At 52.6% G+C, this 18,083-nt stretch overlaps 1 pseudogene; it reads left to right on the top strand.

Moving 5' to 3' along the window:
• Positions 1-17,552, top strand: part of LOC128571002 (leucine-rich repeat-containing protein 75A-like) — a 34,156-nt pseudogene extending 16,604 nt beyond the window's left edge.
• The last annotated feature ends 531 nt before the right edge of the window (positions 17,553-18,083 follow it).

Raw genomic sequence — 18,083 nt, 5'->3', positions numbered from 1 at the left:
GAGATATCAAAATTCAGAGAGAATTTTATTGGAAATGAATAAATAACTGATTTATAGTGAAATTTTTAATCATGCTAAACAATAGAGTTCAATATTGTCATATAAAATTGTAACATATCAAGAGGGGAAGGTCAGCGGCTAGGGCACCAACCACATACACCAGAGCTGGTGGGTTCAAATCTAGCCCAGCCCTGCTAAATGACGCCAACTACAGCGCCCCCCCCCCAAAAAAAAAGTAGCTGGGCATTGTGTCTGGTGTCTGTAGTCCCAGCTACTTGGGAGATTGAGGCAAGAGAACTGCTTAAGCCCAACAGTTTGAGGTTGCAGTGGGCTGTGACACCATGGCATTATCCAGGGTGACAGCTTGAGACCGTCTCCAAATAAATAAATAAATAAATAATGGGACAAGATGAACAACTAGAAGCAACATTCACCAAAAGCCCATGTCCAAAAGAAGAAAAATTAAACTGAAGGGAACTTTAGGAAACTGAAATTGGAGAGTTGAACACAATGACAAAAAAATAAATAAAAAGGTACACATTATCCCCACTAAGGCAAACTGAGAGGGTGAGAAAGAGAATAGAGATCAGATAAGGAGCAACTAGACAGAATGCACCTGTTGCCAACCGGGAAGGGAGACATCCCCTCAAATGGGGAGCCTGCCATGGGCTTTCTGTGAGTGAGCCAGGAACAAAGGACCTCTTTGAGAGCCATGAAGGCTCTTCTTTTATGCCAAGAAATTCTCACCTCTGGTTTCCCATGCTGCATGCGGCAAAAGGGAACAAATTTTCCTCTGCAATCCTGAGCCCACAGCCCATCCTCTCCACTTTCTGGTTGCCTGACAGAATACCCCCCGCAGATGTCAGGGTGTTTGACAAGATCTCTCAGAGACCTCTCTATTGTGTGGGCCACTGAGTCAAATGCTACCCATCCCTAGTTGTGAGAGGCAATTGTGGCTGTGCAACACTCCCTTTGACATGGCGTGGATTCTCCTGGATCTCTCTTGTTCTAAGGAGGATCTTTTCTCTACCCTCTGGAGAGTTCTTGCCCAGTAACTGTGCCCCAGTGTCTCCTCACACCCCTCCTGCCAACTTAGAGAGAGACATTCCTAGTCTCAGGTGACCTAGGCTGGGAAGGTCCAGGAACCAGATCCTCCTCCCCAGCCACAGGTGATGGCTGCCTTGTACCAAGTCTACAAATCAGATTTTAGGGGTAATGCTACAGCTTCCTTGAAATGGTTTTCACAAGGAATGTTTGCACCACTGGAACAGAAACAGTTAGAGCGACTGGTGGATTCCCCTCCTATAGCTGGTGCTGCTGGTGGAGGGCCATAGGTTTGCACTCATGTAAATATGTTTGCACAAGGGAGTTAGCACCACGAGAGCCATAATTGGTGGTCTGTTCATGGACTCCTCTCCTCCAGCAATTACCAATAGGGTCCATAGTGGTTCAAATTTTTTAACACATTCCCTTGGGTTGGATGTGTCTCCTTTTGCCAGACCCCAGTGTGGGCCGGGGCTCTTCTGGACCCTCAGTGGCACCACACAAATCTGTATCTGCGCTGCCGGAGAGCCTCATAAGGCGTCAGGTGTGGGGGACAGAGAAGAGGTCCAGAGGAAGCTACATCCTTCCCAGGGGGCCCCCAGTTCCTAACCTGGCACCCCACTCTCAGCCCCTTTCTTCAGGGCACCACATTCTTCTCACCCCAAGGCTCAAACTTTTTTGGGTTTCAGGAGCCCTTTAATACCTTTAAAATTACTGAGGCCCTCAAAGACGTTTTCTCTACGTGGGTTGAATCACTTATCTAATGCTATTTACTGTGGGAGAAATTAAAACAAGGACATCTTTATTCATTCATTTAAAATTAGTAAGTTCACCTGGGGAAGAAATACATTTTTACAAAATGACTATTCTCTCCAAAGGAGAAAATGAGGAAGGTGGTGTTTCCCATCTTTGTGACACCCTAGAAGACAGCGGGTTCTCGGACGTGCTGCGCCCACATGCCCGCCTTGTGACAGGCTGCTTTGGCTGAAGTAGGTCTGGCATCCACACCCTGGGCCGGTGGGGAGAGAATGTGGCTGTGCCCCCAAAATGGTTTCAATGACTCCTCCCTGAGGTCTTCAGAAGACACTTTGAGAAATGCTGTTTTAATACCAACCCCGCCCATGTGAATCTCTACTCGCTTTTTAGAAATCCGTACCCTCCACCCTGTACCCTTTACCCCACTTGCAACCAGCCTCTCCAGGAGGCACCATCGCGAGGAAGTGGGTCCCACACGACTGAAGTTGAATAGCTGGGTTTGGGGGCTGTTCCTAGAGGTGGAACCCAGACCCATACGGAGGAAGATGAGCTTTTCCTCAATGCTGGGAGCTCTGCCGGCAAACCAGCCCCTCCTGGGCTAGGGCTGTGCTCAGGAGGGGCCACATCTGGATCTGGTTCTCCCAGGTTCCTCACACAGGCAGCGGGTCTCACATGCCTGTCCCCCATCTCTTCCTGGAAGTCAGGGCAGAGTGGAGTGCCGGACGGGCAGTGTTGGGCAGTGTCTGTGCGGCCATTTACAGGGGCAGAGATGGGACACTTCCCAGGGCTATGGCCCAGGCTGCAGCCTTCTGTGACACCTGAGTGTTCAGGGAGCGCCCCTCCGTCACCCAGTACCATAAGTAGTCCCCATGGGCGGGGACACAGTCATCCCCAGTAAACTGGCTTACTGGGAGTGGATGTGGAGAGGACACCTGAACGTGGCCAAGGTCCTCGGGACTGTGAAGTGCCCTGAAACAGCATAAGCATTCTGAGGACCTAGGCAGACTCGAGATAGAAAAATAAAGCAATAAAGCATGCAGCAGCCTTTGGCCAGGCTCCGCCTGGGTTTCACTGCCCTGGCCTTGGGACACTGGGGAGCCCCACCCAGCTGGAATTCACAGGGAGGGCAGTGGCCATGACTCACAGTGACCCAGAGCGCCCGCCTGGGGGATCCCCTCTCCCCACTCCCCCATCCCAAGGAAGGATGGTACAAACACAGAGGGCAGCCACAGCAAGCCGGGCACCTGGGGCGACTGGCCAGAGGAGGGGATGGTGGGAGCGTGGCTCTGGGAAAGGACACACAGCATCTGCTCAGACCTGCCACAGCCTCTGGGTTGGCATCTAGGGTTTTCTTGGTCTTTCCAGGACAGGTCAGCCTCGACTGGCCTTGAAATGTGGCGGAAGCTGGGAAGATGAAGTGGGGCTGGCAGGAGCATGAGAAACCCTAATGGTCACCGAAGCAGAGTGTCCAGGCTTTTCTTTGACAACAGAACTACCTTTGTGTGTCTGTCTGTAGCCAGGAGCAACTCCTGAGCACCGCAGCCCACAGCCTTGCTGCCCCTCTCTCCCCTCTCCTGCCCAAACCTGCCCCCACTTGTCAGCCCCAAAATCTTAGAATACAACTTAAAAACTACTGTGTGGTTCACCTGCCATTTCACAGAGGGAGAAGGAGATCACAGAGAGAGGGGCCTTGCCACAGACTTTCAGTTAGCTGGGCTTCAGCCGGGCCCGTGTCCAGCTTTTTCTCCCAGGGTCATCCGGTGATAGGGAGCAAGGATGGCTGTAAGGGGAAGACCACTAGGTGCCAGGGGGAATGCACGGGGAAAGCAGGGGAGGGAAAGAGGCTGACATGATGTTGACAGCCACAGAGGAGGATCCTAGCTTGCAGACAGCCCATAGAAGAAAAATAACTGCAGCCTCTGGCCTCCTCCCATGGCCACAGTCTAGCCTCTGACCATGGGAATGACAGTGTCTGTTTTCACCATCATCTTCTGCCTTCCTTCCTTCCTTCCTTCCTTCCTTACCTCTCTGGCCCCAGGAAGGGGAGCCTCAAGGTGTAAGCGAGGTCCGGCTGGGGAGCCAGGCACTAGGCCACAGCTCTTTTGGCCACGCAGGCCTCTGAGACCCGAGACCACAAGCCCTTTTGACTTTCGGCCTTCCCACCTTCCCAGCCTCCTCCTGCCCTGAGATTCTGCATGTTACTGGGTGATGGTTTGTGTCCCAGAATTCCACAGGTCACATGGCTCCCACACATCCTCCTGACCATGCGACCAGTGTGGAAGGTCCGAACCCTTCTCTCACTCCTGTGTTTTTCTTGAATAAAGGATCATGGCTCTTGATACATTCTCAAATGGGTCTCTGATCCAAAAAGGAGTTAAGAGCCACTATATAAGGGGAGGGGTCTTTCCCAGTGAAGGGGGCAGAAATAAAGAAATGGAAGTGAAGTGGGCTCAGGGCGTCCACTCTTGGTGACTCTCTTCCCTGCCAGATACTTTACATATGTCACTTGGTGGTGTTTCTCTTATCTACTCATGACGCTGGAGTCACTGTCCTCATCTGACAGATGAGGAAACTGAGGCTCAGTGATATTAGGTCATCTGCTTCAGGATACAGCACTGCCTGAGAGATTGAAGATGCCAGAGCAGGACCAGAGGTCTAAGGCTAGTGTGACACTTGGTTTTACAAGGGGCCAGGCTCTAGGCCAACACTTGAGAAGCTTCCTGCCACTGCAGCTGTGCCAGACCCTGAGCCCCCGGACACAGGTCCCTGTAATTATGTCAGCAGCCAGACAACCTGGCGCGGGGCTGGCAGTTTGCCTCAAAGGTTCATTCCTGCCATGTGGAAAACAAAGCCCTCCAGACCGGCCCCTCCTGTCCTCACCACAGCACCAACAAAGCTGTCCAAGGGGCAGGAGGCAGAATGCCCCTACCGGTGCAGGTTGGACCTGACCAGCTCAGAGACTCAGAGAGCCTGCCCCCAGGAGACACCCTGGCCCCTCCAGACCCACGTGGGAAAGACCCTTTTTATATTATAGAAATGTCAGCCACAGAGCCGAGTCGCTGTCCTCCCCCTGCCTCCTGCCCAGCTCATCCCAAGGTGGATAAGAGCAGATGGGGGTCTGTGCAGGACAGCCCCAGGCTGGGTCTAGGTCATCCCCACCTTCCTGAGATTCTGACAGCTGGAGGAGTCGGTATCTGGGAACTTGTTCTGCACAGATCCCATCTTGTTGAATGTCCCACCTTCTTGTGATGTTTCAGAATCGTGGGGAAGGTGTTTAGAAAAGACCAGAATATCCCAACAAAACAAGAAGCAAGCCCCTGCAGCAACTCAGATGGTCACCCACACCTTTCTCTCCCTCCCTCCTGGCCACTGGGGCTGGGACCCTCCTCCTCCCCTGGCCTGCAACTCAAAAGCTCCCAAGGCAGAGGGGTACTCTGGCCACATCTGCCTAAGGAGAAGTAAATATAACTTCAGAAGCAGGAAGAAAGCACAACTTTTTTTTTTTTTTTTTTAGACAAGCGTTTCACTATGTCACCCGCACTAGAGTGCTGTGGCATCTCAGCTCATAGCAACCTCAAATTCTTAGGCTTAAACAATTCTCTTGCCTCAGCCCCTCGAGTAGCTGGGACTACAGATGTCTACCTCAATGCCCAGCTATTTTTTCTTGCAGTTGTCATTGTTGTTTTAGCTGGCCCAGGGCCTGGTTTGAACCTGCCAGCCTCGGTGTATGTGGCTGGCACTGTAACCACTGTGCTATAGGCACCAAGCTGAAGACACAACTCTTTATCAATGAACGATCTTGTGACAAGGCAGAGGAGTTTTGCTATGCATGCTGGTTCCACATTTTGCCCCCAGTGGGGAAGCAGCCACTAATGCTGTGGCAGGCCACCCTTGGCTTCATCCTCTGGGAAAATGGAGAGGAATAGGCCAGTTACGTCACAGGAGAGGTGAACACACTGGGACCTGCATAGACTGTGGCGCCCGTGAACGTCCAGCCCACTTTTCCTCTGCTCAGAGAGACAGAAAGAGGCACGGGCTTATCCAAACCCCCTCAGGGCCTGCAGACACTTCCCTGCCAGGGTTCGGGGGGATGCTGAGCTGCCCGCAGGGGCACCCAGTGGCCTGTGCCCACTTGTCCCAGTGTGTTGGGCAAGGTGAGTGAAGCAGCCATCCTGACCTCTGGCGCCCTCTGCTCTTGCAGGACCTGGGCATGGATTCGACCTCGCTGGATGACGTTCTGTATCGCTATGCTAGTTTCCGGAACCTGGTGGACCCCATCACTCACGACCTCATCATCAGCCTGGCACGCTACATCCACTGCCCCAAGCTGGTAGGGCTCTGCAGTTCAGTTCCCGGGGTATGAGGTGGGCACCTTTCTGAGCAAGAGAATCCCCTCCTGCAGGCACCAAGAGAGCAGCCCCAAGGTGCCCTCCCTTGGTGCCATCAGCACAGATGGGTTTGGTTTGGCACCCAGGGTGAATTCATTGCCAACATTTAAAAACAGGATTTTTCACATGATCCCTATATTCTGCAGCCCTTAAAAAACTAGAAGCTTCAGCAACATGAAGCCCTGGTTCCTACAGGGCTGCAGCTGAGTAGCCATCGCTGTTATTCAGGGCCAGGTACACCATGTACAGTTGTTCAGGTTGTACACTGCACAAATACATGCTCAGAGAGAGGTAGAGATTGGAGAGAAGCAGGGAATTATTAAAACCCAGCCCTCTCTCCACCAACCAAACCATGACCATGGTGCAGAACCGTGTCCTCCTAAAGGCGGACTTCTTATTTGCACAAAGAAGCCATACAAGGATGACAGAAGCCCTGCTCGGGGCTCTCTTGTTTACCTCAATCCCCACTACTCCCAGTTAGTTGTCTTTAAATGCAAGATGGCCCACCCCCTGGGTCATGTTCATTTACTGCCTTAAAAAGTTGGCTGTCCCACCCACCTCGCCCAGAATCCTCCTTCCTTTTCAGAAGGAAAAGCTCTAGGACTCTCCGGGCACCCAAACTGTTCCTCAGCCCCTTCTGGAGGGAGGTTCTACTCCTGTCCTGCCAGCTGGGGCCTAGGCTGGGCCTTGTGGGGTGCCAGGCTGACTTACCCAGGGATGAGCAGCTGGACACACTTCCCCACCCGGGAAGTCAGGAGAGAGCCAGGCAACTCCACACTGAGCTCTCCTCTGTCTTTTTTTTTTCCTTCTATCACATCTCTCAATCAGCAGCAGCTTTTTTTTTGAGACAGTCTCACTTCATTGCCCTCAGTAGAGTGCTGTGGCATCACAGCTCCCAGCAACCTCATAGAGAATTATCTTGCTAAGGCAAGAAAATTGCTTGAGTCCAAGTGTTTGAGGTTACTGTGAGCTGTGACACCACAGCACTCTACTGAGGGCAACGAAGTGAGACTCTGTCTCAATAAAAGAAAGAAAGAAAGAAAGAAAGAAAGAAAGAAAGAAAGAAAGAAAGAAAGAAAGAAAGAAAGAAAGAAAGAAAGAAAGAAAGAAAGAAAGAAAGAAAGAAAGATTGGTTAGGGAGCTCCTTGGCCTGGCCTCCCCTGTAAGGGCACTAATCCCATCATGAGGGCTCAACCCTGATGACCTAATTCCCCAAAGGCCCCACATCCTGATACCATCACCTTGAGGATTAGGGTTTCAACATATGAATTCTGGGGAGATGATTTCAATCCATGGCATATTGTAACCTTTCTCCAATCACTGAATTACTTGGACTTGGTTCTCTTCAACTCTAAAATAGACATAAAAATAATCTCTCTCCTGTCAAGCTGTTTGGAGAGTCAGATAAGATGGTTCACAAGAAGCTCTTCTGTGTGCCTGGCACATGTGAGCACACAGTGCCCAGAAGGTGCTAACCAGTTGGTGGGCACCTGCCATGTGCTGAGTGGTGTGCAAAGACCCAGCAGGCTAGTTGTCAGGAAGACCTGGTCCCTGGGCCATGAGCCCTGCAGGCTCAGAGACCTAAAGAGTAATGGTCTGGTCCCTGCTCAGGAGTTCCAAAGCCAGCTAGTGGGGGCCAGCTCTACTGGAGGCCTGGGGGTCTCTGCCAATGCCCGAGGCTGTGTGACAGGGGTATGGCTCTTCTTAAGAACTCTCCTAGCTGTGGATGAGGCAAGGGTGGGAGATCCCTAAGCTATGCGTTCCCCAGGCTGAGGGTAGGTGCAGCCTGCTGTTAGTAGTATGCATTGTACAGAGAACACCATCTAACATGTATGTGGGATCACATGCATCTCCCTGAAAATCCTTTAGCACCGTCTCTGTACAAGCAAGGCAGTCTCATCTTTCCCACTGTGGCCCTGCATGCTCTGCTGCAACCACACAGCTGCCTCTGTCTCCTGCCCTAGGGACTTTGCTGCCCTCCTGACTACATGACACCCCCTCCTTCCTCTGAGCTTCCTTCCTAAAAGTTCCCAAGAGGCCTTTCTCAACAAGCCTGCCTAGGGTCGGCCTCCTGGTCTACCTGAGCCCTGTTCATTTCCTCATTCATTTCTGCATTTTACTTGCTGGTCTCCGAAACCACCTTGCTAATTTATTTTCTGCTTTCCCCACCACAATGGTGATGTCTCTTTCCTTCACAATTGCATCCTGCTCCAGGCAGAAAGCAAGTGACACATTCCATTGTGAATTTTTAAGAAGGGTTAATAAAGGCTTGTGGGCAGGATAAAAGAAATCAGCAGAAAACATTGAGACACCAAAGCCTCCAAGCAGCAGGAAGTTGCTACACTGCAGGCACCGTGGGGACCTGATGGCAGAGCAGGGTGAGAATGCAGGGTCCAGAGCCACACTGTGTTCGTCACAATGTAACAAATTATCCCAAAACTCAGTGGCTAGAAGCAAAGGACATGTGTCCTACAGCCTCTGTAGGTCAGGCATTCAGGGGCAGCTTAGCTTGGTTCTTCTAGCTTAGGGTCTCTCGAGGCATCAGTCAGGGCTGCAGGTATCAGAAGGCTTGGCAGAGGGTGGCAGGTCCACTTCCAAGATGGCACATTATAGGGTTGTTGGCAGGAGGCCTTGTTCCTTGCCCTAAGGGCCCCTCCATAGAACCACTTGAGTCCTCTTGCATCATGGCTGTTGTGCTGACTTGTGCCAAAGCAGGTGGTAAGAGGGAAGCTGCAGTACATTTATGACCTCATCTCAGAAGTCACAAACCATCACTACTGCCATTCTGTAGGTTCTGGTGTCACCCAGGCCATCCCTGATCCAGCGTGGAAGGAGATGGATGCTGGGGTGAGGACTCTTGCTGAAGCAGGGAGGGAACTCCAGAGCTCAGCCCTCTTGAGCACAGGGAAGGGCAGGGAACAGGCAATGGGGAAGGAGTAAGCAGAGAAAACCAGCACAGGGTCCCCACCTCTGCAACAGTGCCTCGTGCTCAGTGAAGTGAGCAGGGCAGTCAGCATTGGACAGGTGGATGATGGAAATAATTTAGAAATGAACAAGGGACACCTTTGAGTCCAGGCAGTGGAGGGCTGTGCTTGGTGGGGTCCCGGGGCAGTTCTGGGGTGCATGGGGTGTGAAGGTGGCAGATGGCAACCTTGCCTGGCAGTGCAGAGATGGAGCAGTATCAGATGCTGGGGAAGGCCTGCAGGTCACCTGGAGCATCTTTCCCTGGGGGTCCGTGAGAAGCCTCCAAACACATTCATTCTTCCCCAAGGCCCTGGCTGTGTCACTGGGCAGGTCTGGAGAGACCCCACCCCACACTTGACCCAGCAGTGTCCTAAGTTTCCCTGACTGCACCCCACCCACAGCACACTGACTTTAGACTGGCTGAAGCCTCGTAGAGAATCAGCCCCAACGGTACTGTGATGTCACCTCCTGGCTGCCCACCTGACCTCCCTCCCTGTCCACTCTACACCCTGAAGGGCTGCCTGTGCCCCCAGCTTACCAGTCAGGTTCTAGCCATGGAGGAGTTTTGCTTATTATCAAGTCCAGGTTCCAGGGAAAGGGCTGGTATGTCGTCTCAGTCAACAGGGGGGTCTGGTCACACAAGAGGGCTGCTGGAGAACCAGGTGTGGTGGCTCAGGCCTATAATCTCAGCACTCTAGGAGGCCAAAGTGGGTGGATTCCCTGAGCTCAGGAGTTGGAGACCAGCCTGAGCAAGAGGGAGACCCTGTCTCTACTAAAAATAGAAAAATATTAGCCAACCATGTGGCAGATGCCTGTAGTCCCAGCTACTCAGGAGACTGCGGCAGGAGGATCAATTGAGCCCAGGAGTTTGAGGTTACTGTGAGCTATGATGCCACCACACTCTACTCAGGACAATAGTGAGGCTCTGTCTCAAAGATAAATAAATAAATAAATAAATAAAATAGGGCTGCTAAGCTGCACCACTTTAGAGGAGAAGAAAGTTCCCAGAGCATAGGGCTGCAGTCCTGGCCAGTGCTGGGCACAGGGCACCTGGACACGTAGGACAAGGCAGTGCTGGTATCACAGAGCTCCAGCCTGGTTTGCAGCTCTTGCTCCATACAATGTTACAAACTTGCAGGAAGGACACTCCCTTTCCTCCCTTCCCCACCTTCTCCTATTCGTCCTGCACTCTGGGCCAGGCCTGTTCCCCCAGGCCTGTTCCCCCAGGAGCTGGGTCAGTAGTAGGTGGTTGATCTAAAGGCTTTTCTGGTTGTAGGTGATAGAACGCCTTGAGCTCAGCTAAGCCAAAGAGAAGACGAGCTTTCTCAGCGCAGGGAACACCTGGGATGGTGGTTAGGAGACAGCAGCAGCCTCCGTGCCTCTGATGAGATGTGGGTCCCGACTCCTTCTTACAGACTGTGTGCCAGTCTGCTAACTCCTCTATGCCTCAGTTCCTTCATACGCCAAGTGGGAGTGTGAGTAGTACCTCCTACTCCCTGGGGTTCTTGTGAGGTACGGGACTGTAATGAGTTTGTAGGGGCAGAATGGTGTGACACCCTTCTTCACCCATTATAAGGGACACGGCTGACACTTAACAAGAGACAAGCATAACAGATTTATTTAATCAAAGTTCTATGTGACGTGGGAGCCTTCAGAAATGAAGCTCTGCTGCGTATGGTGCCTCACACCTGTGATACTGACACTTTGGGAAGCTGATGTGTAAGAATCACTTGAAGTTCAAGAACGGTCTGGGCAACACAACAAAACCCTGTCTCTTAAAAAAATTACCCAGGCATTGGGTGGCACCTGTGGCTCATATACCAAGGGTGGCGGGTTCAAACCCGGGCCCGGCCAAACTGCAACAACAAAAAAATAGCCTGACCTTGTGAAGGGCGCCTGTAGTCCCAGCTATTCGGGAGGCTGAGGCAAGAGAATCACCTAAGCCCAGAAGTTGGAGGTTGCTGTGAGCTGTGTGCTGCCACGGCACCCCACCGAGGGTGAAAAAGTGAGACTCTGTCTCTACAAAAAAAAGAAGAATTAGCCAGGCATAGTGATGTGTCTGTAGTCCCAGCTACTTAAAAGGCTAAAGTGAGAGTATGGTTTGAGTCCAGGAGTTCAAAGCTGCAGTAAGCTAGGATCCCACCACTGCACTCCAGCCTGGGCAACAGAGTGAGATTCTGTATCTAAAGAGAGAGAGAGAGAGAGAGAGAAAGAGAAAGAAAAGAAGACTCCAAAACCCAGGGAAAACTTTTTATTCTCAGATCTGCTGACACCATCAGCCCTAAGTGACCCGACGAAGGGCCTGTGTAGGCATGGGGAAGGGAGCAGCGGGGCGGCTGCTCAAACTACACTTGGCCTGTTCAGCTACACTTCGCTCCCAGGGTGGAACAGCCCCCCTGGAAGGAGAGTACTCCAGGGGGAGGGAGAGCGACCTTTTTAAGTTTTGTGGCTGCCTTTGGTGAGAGGGGTTCTGGCTCCTATGAGCTTCCTAAGCAAAGAGGAATCCTGGGGGGCACGAGAGGACAGGAGAAGGACAGCGGGACCTTGGTTCCAAGTCCTTCCAATATCCTTTGCTCACAGTGCTCGGCATGCCAAGGTGCCATACTTGGGGTGTCACGTTCTGAGCCCCAAGTGCACAGAGATGTTTACTGTGTCCCGGACGCTATTGTTTATTCAGTTTGGACAAGCAGATGGGAACTCTCACTTCTGTGAGAACACTGGCGCACGCCTAGTCTCAAGACAGCTCTGTTAGGTGTGCCTATCTTTGTCCCCGTTTGGCCAGGGAGGGGTCGGTTTTCCACCGTAGCGGCTGAGCTAAGCCATCACGAGCCGCGCCTTGGCGCGGCTGCCCCCCTGTGGCTGTAGTGCGGCATTGACGCTTCCTCTTCCTCTTTGTTCCCTTCCTGCAAGGCTCAGCTGCCCTGGCCTAGAGGGTGGAGAGGGAGGGCCCCTGACCAGGATCTTGGAAACTCTGGGAAGAGGTTTTAGAAGGAGGGTCAGCTGAGCTCAGTTCTCAACTTTGGAGGCTGGCAGCGTTCTGTCCTTGGGTAGGGGGCTCCTGGAGTGATGCTGGCCAGATCACCCAAATCCGCCTGCAGCACTTCTCCACCGTGGCTGCACAAGGGAACTTTTAGAATCTCTGTACCCGAGCTGCCCACCATCACTTAGGTGGCCAGGGCATCAGTGTCTTAGGATCCTGGTGTGCAAAGTTCCAAGGTGGGGAACTGTGGCCCTAGGTGTGCCATCTCTGGTGTCACTTCCCATTCTCCCTTTGGCCTCCAAAGTCAGCCCTCACCTGGGCCCCCACCACAACCGCCCCTCCCTGAGCCTGTGCTGGCTGAGACCCTGTGGCCTCCTTGGGGATCTGACCCCACTGGCCACCCTTTCCCTTGGTGCTCAGGCTCTACTTCTTTCTCCTTTTCTCACTCCTATGTGTCTGGTGGCCCCCACATCCCCCTTGGTTCATTCCCTGGCCAGGGGTGCACATCAGCTGCTGATGGATGCATTTATCTCAGACCTGTCTGGAGCCCCTGCCTGATAAATCCAATGGTACCCCAGCTGGGGGTCCCAGAGGCCCCTCAACTCATCATGACCCTGCATGAGTGGGTCATCCCCTGCCCTGCCTTTTTGCCCTCTTCTCCTCTGAAGCCCTCTTCTACCCAAAGTCTCAACCCTCCCAAGACTCCCAACCCCTTGCTCAGATTGTTTCCTCTTCACTCAGGGATGCCTTGTGTTTCCTGTTTCCATAGAATAATCACTAACCCACCTGCTCTTAAAAGCTCAGCTCCAATTTGAGGGGAGTAGTCTTCCTTCTTTACCCTGCCCAAGTTCAGTGCGCTGTTGCAGCACAGTATTCGCTGACCAAGCCAGTCTGGAGAGCTTGCTGCATGCTGGTCTCTACCAAAGCACAGTACAAGTCATAACTCACTTAAACCCTCAGAAAAACTCTTGTGAGATCCCCTCACAGATACCCATCAGAGACACAGAGAAGTCAGGTGTTTGCCCAAGGCCACACTTTGTGACTAAAGCCAACTGGAATCCATGCAGTTTGGCCCCAGGTGTGTGCTCTTCACTACTCTGTGCAGCTCCTCCATTAATAGAGGGATCCTGGAGTCACATAGCAAAGCAGCCTGCTGAGTGCTCACTGTGTGGCTGGGGGCTATGCAGGTCAGGGCATTGACCCTCCCCTCACCCGAGCTGTTGGCCACACATGGGTCTCTGCCTGGCTCTTGCTAACCCTTGGCCATGGCATGAAGTACACTTGCTAACCCTTGGTCTGGCAGAAGTACACTCGCGGCCCACACTCCACCCCCCTAGATGGGATTCACACCCCTGCTCCCACACAGCTCTTTCTCAGGGCCTGTTGGACTGACTTCCCTGGGGACATCAGAATTGGAGGCTCTCCAGGGTCTTCCTGCTGCATCCTTTATCCCAGTGTCTCTGTTTGGGTGGGCCACCCGAACAAAATACCACAGTCTGGGTGGCAGAAACAACAGACCTTAATTGTCTCACACTTCTAGAGGCCGGAAGTCCAACGCTGGCAGGTTTGCTTTCTCTCCTAGGTTTGTAGATGGCCACTGTCTAGCCTTCTCCTCACATGGTCTTTCCCTCTGTACTTGTGTGTCCTGATTTTTTCCTATAAGGACACCAGTCATATTGGATTAAGGCCTCACCTGTGACCTCACTTTACCTTGATCACCTCTTTAAAGACCTTGTTTCCAATTAGTCATATTCTGAGGTATTAGGGGTTAGGACATCATATAAATTTGTGGGGGACACAATTCAGCCCATAATGCCCAGAGTCTCAAACTCAAATACTGAGGGGCCAGAGGGGTAACATGGATGAATGGATTATGCTGGGAAAGACCTGCCCCCTTCACTCTTTTATCTTCCCACATTTGAGAAATAGGTAAAAATAATACACTTTCCTCTTTACCATGTGAAATACAAAACCAGGATGTTCATGGCCATATCTCAGATTCATAGAAGTGCCTGGCACCTAGTAAGTGCTCAGTAAATATTTGTTGAGCAAACGAATGAACAGGATGGCCATTGGAGATCCTGGGTGGATCCTGGCCAAGGGGTCAGTGGGCACTCAGCTCCTGCCAACTGTTGTCGGACTGCCTGAAACCAAGACTTAGATACATAAATCTGTTTCTCAGTGCTAGCAACTAATCCACAAAAACTAAAACCATCGGGGCAGCACCTGTGGCTCAAGGAGTAGGGCGCCGGCCCCATATACCAGAGGTGGCGGGTTCAAACCCAGCCTGGCCAAAAACTGCAACAACAAAACAAAAACCATTGTACAGACTGGTTGCAACCACTGCTGTCTGTGAGGGGCGTCTACTCAGCTGCTCCAGCGACTCAGGACCTACCCCCTTCTGCAGGAAAGCGATGCGCTGGGCGCCATGGAGAAGCTATGCTGCCAGCTTCCTCCTCCAGGAAGCCTTCCAGGGTACCCTCTCTGTTTCTTATGGTACCTACCAGAGGTACATACCACCTCAGCCCCCACTCCCAGTGGAGGCTACACCGGGGGCTGGTGAAGAGGAAGCCACAGGCCTGGTGAATTGTAATCCACAGTGTGTCTATGCCAGTCTGAGTGTGTGACACATGGTGCCCCTCCCTGGGCTGGAAGAAGGGCAGAGGGACACTTGGAGGGAGGACTCAGTCAGAGGAACAGCCAGGAGGGCAAGGTGGGCGTGAGGAGCTGCAGGAGGCACCCTGGCTGTAGGGTGGGAGCTGGGAAGTATGGGCCCACTTAGATGGGGCTGGAAGCGAGGGGGCATGAGCAGCTTCTAATATCTGGTGTGCTAAAAATGGGCACTCCCTACTGAACCTGCCAGTTCTCTGGGGTGTTCCCAGGAGGCCCAGATAAAAACCCTGGTCCATACAGCAGGAAGGACTCTCAGGGGCTTTATAGTCCCTGAGAAGATTGATGGTGGAGGGTGGCACATAGGACATAGACCTTGTGAGCTACAACTGGTAGGTACCATCAGAAACAGAGAGGGTACCCTGGAAGGCTTCCTGGAGGAGGAAGCACTCCTGCCTTTTTTGCAAATGACCACGGGCAGGGTGCCTGGCCTTCGAAGACTCTTTGGCAAGGTCTTGATGCTACTGCTGGCTTTGCTTGTCAGTCCCAAAGGTGGGGGAGGAAGAACTGTCCCCCTCCCTCTTGGAGAAGAGCAAGCTCCGGCACCTCCTTCCACTCTGGCCACCCCTACCCCAACACTGGGAAGGAGACCCCTGGGAGGCTCTTATGGAGCTCCACCTGGGTGGAGGGAAGGGTCACATACGGGGATAGAACGGGACGGGGGGTGGTAACTGGAATCCAGGAGCCTCTTCTGTCTCCCCCAACTCATGGGCAGTGAAGCCATTCTTCTTTGGGAGCCATTGAAAATGAGGTCTCCTTCCCCTCTGTTGGTTTCTCATCACACTTAAAAGCAATCCAGACGGGCCCTTTGTGACCTGTCCTTCCCCCACTCCCCAGTCCCAGCCACAGCCTCCCAGGTGGTTCATAATCACACCCAACCCTTTCCAGCCCTAGGGCCTTTCTGTCTTCTCCTGGAACTTCTTCCAACTCTTCTGATGGCCTGCACCTTTTTTCTTCCCTTCAGCTCAAATGCAACCTCCCTCTATATAGACCAGTGCCCAGCTACTCTATCACTTCTCCCTCAAGTTTGTGGTCTGCCTTCCCCCACCCCAAGAATGAAAGCAGAGATTGTCCATCCCGTTCAGTGATCCTAGTGCCTGGCTCCCAGTAGGAGCTTAACACACACTTGTTGAAGGAATGAATGGGGCAGAAGACAGCACTGTTGCTGTTTGACTAGTATGGGTGGGGCTGGGCTGGTCACCACGGTCTCCCTGGGGTACTGGGTCTGCTTTATTAACATTGATACCAGCAGCCAACAGTTAAATCCTGCTGAATAGATGCCAGGCAGTGTTGCAAGCACTTAAATGTCATGCCATGAAAGCTTTACCTTCAAACACCCTGGGGCTGGACCCCAGTCAGAGGCAAAATGAGCAAACTGCGGACAGCTTCAGATCCCCGAAGTAGGGGACTTACCCTGCCTTGCTAGGAGGCCCAGGCTGACTCTTGAGCTGCTGTTAACATGTGCTGTTTGAACAAGGAGGGAACCCCCTTCCAGGGCGCTTGGAAATGTGGGGAATGAGCATCTCAGCACCACTAGCAAACAGAAGGGGCTGGTGGAAAGGACACACCATCTGCTGGAGCAGCCTGGGGCTCTGACCCAGGGCAAGAAGCAGGGGAACAAAGGACAAGGGTGGCAGCTAGCAGGGAGAGGGATGGGTGGAGAACACTCAGCCCCAGACCTGGATTCCCCATCCCCTCCCCTGCAGGGCTCACCCTACAGATCCCTCCACATGGTGGGAAAGATGGGGCCTCTAGATCCTTTGTGCGAATCCTGGGGCAACTCAGCTACCAGCCAAGGGTGGTAGAAGCAGGGAGCTCAACCCAAGTGATTAATAATAGCAGCAGCAGCAACTATTTGTCCATCACTTACCTATACAAGGCATTGTTCTGTTTTACATATATTAACTTCACATAATAACCCCACTAACTCCATTTTTTAGGATAATAACAGGTGCAGAGTATAAAGTCACAGAATAGGAAGGGAAAATGTAAAGATGCAAATGCAGACACCCCTTATGGAGACAGGAAGGGCAGTCAGAACTTGGGTTCTGGCCAGCCAGGATGTGGGGTAGTGCCAAGGGCCTGGAGCTCCCTGGATTCTCCCTTGCGTTTGATCTGCAAGTTTTATAAAAATGATCACTAGAGGCAGAGAGCACTGCTGCTTCTGAGGAGGCTTGTACCATGTGCTTGACTTTGCCTGCCTCTTTCCCCTTCAGCCTCAAGGCTGTCCTTGCCGGGAGCCCTCCAGACAACACGGTGGACCTGTCAGGCATCCCACTGACCTCCCGTGACCTGGAACGGGTGACCAGCTATCTGCAGAGCTGTGGGGAGCAGGTGGATAGTGTGGAGCTGGGCTTCACAGGCCTCACGCACGACGTGGTCCTGCAGCTGCTGCCAGCACTCAGCACCCTGCCCCGCCTCACCACGCTGGCACTCAACGGCAACCGACTAATGCGGGCCATGCTACTGACATCCTTAAGGACCCCAGCAAGTTCCCCAATGTCATGTGGATCGACCTTGGCAAAAATGTGGACATCTTCTCTTTGCCCCAGCCCTTTCTGCTCAGCCTACACAAGCGGTCCCCGAAGCAGGGCCACCTACTCACTATCCTGGAGCTGGGTGAGGGCCCAGGCAGTGCAGAAGAGGCCCGGGAAGGGACAGTGGACCAGGAGGACCCTGGAGGGTGTCCTGTGGCCTTGGCCAAAGACTACCATGAGGTCAAGGAGACTATAGCAGCATTAGAGACATGACATGGAAGCGGCCTCACCAGGGAGCCCTCATGGGATAGAGATGGTCAAGGCAGGCCAGGGGCTCCTGTCAGGAGGCTCAGGCTATTGCCAAAGTTGGCCTGGCCAACTCTATCACAAAAGGCAAGCCACAGCACCTGGGAAAGGGGCCTTTTACTTCTTGTTCCTCTCCATTTGCCCCCTATAAATCATACTACCTGCGTTTTGGCTCCTATGAAGTCATCCCTGGCTTGAAGCTCCAGACACCCCTCCCAAGTCAGCCTTTGGCCTCCCTGCAAAGGCTTATGAGAACAGGCATATTGTATGCTGAGTGCCAGCAGGTTGAGCTCATGAGAATGCTTTCCCCCAGTGTAGTTGGGGCCCTAAAAGTAACCCAGATGTTCCCATTCTGGGTCACTTGTTTTATCTAGGGGAGTGACTCCAGCCAAATGCTGAAGGTACCACACTCTAGGAGGGTGCAATTTTTACCAAAACTCCTAGCTGAAGAAACTGGGGGGAGAAGCCTAGTTCCATGTTTGCTAATGGACTGAAAGG

The sequence above is a fragment of the Nycticebus coucang genome, chromosome 18 (assembly GCF_027406575.1).
Source record: "Nycticebus coucang isolate mNycCou1 chromosome 18, mNycCou1.pri, whole genome shotgun sequence".
Lineage (NCBI taxonomy): Eukaryota > Metazoa > Chordata > Mammalia > Primates > Lorisidae > Nycticebus > Nycticebus coucang.
This window is presented reverse-complemented; position numbering and strand designations above follow the sequence as displayed.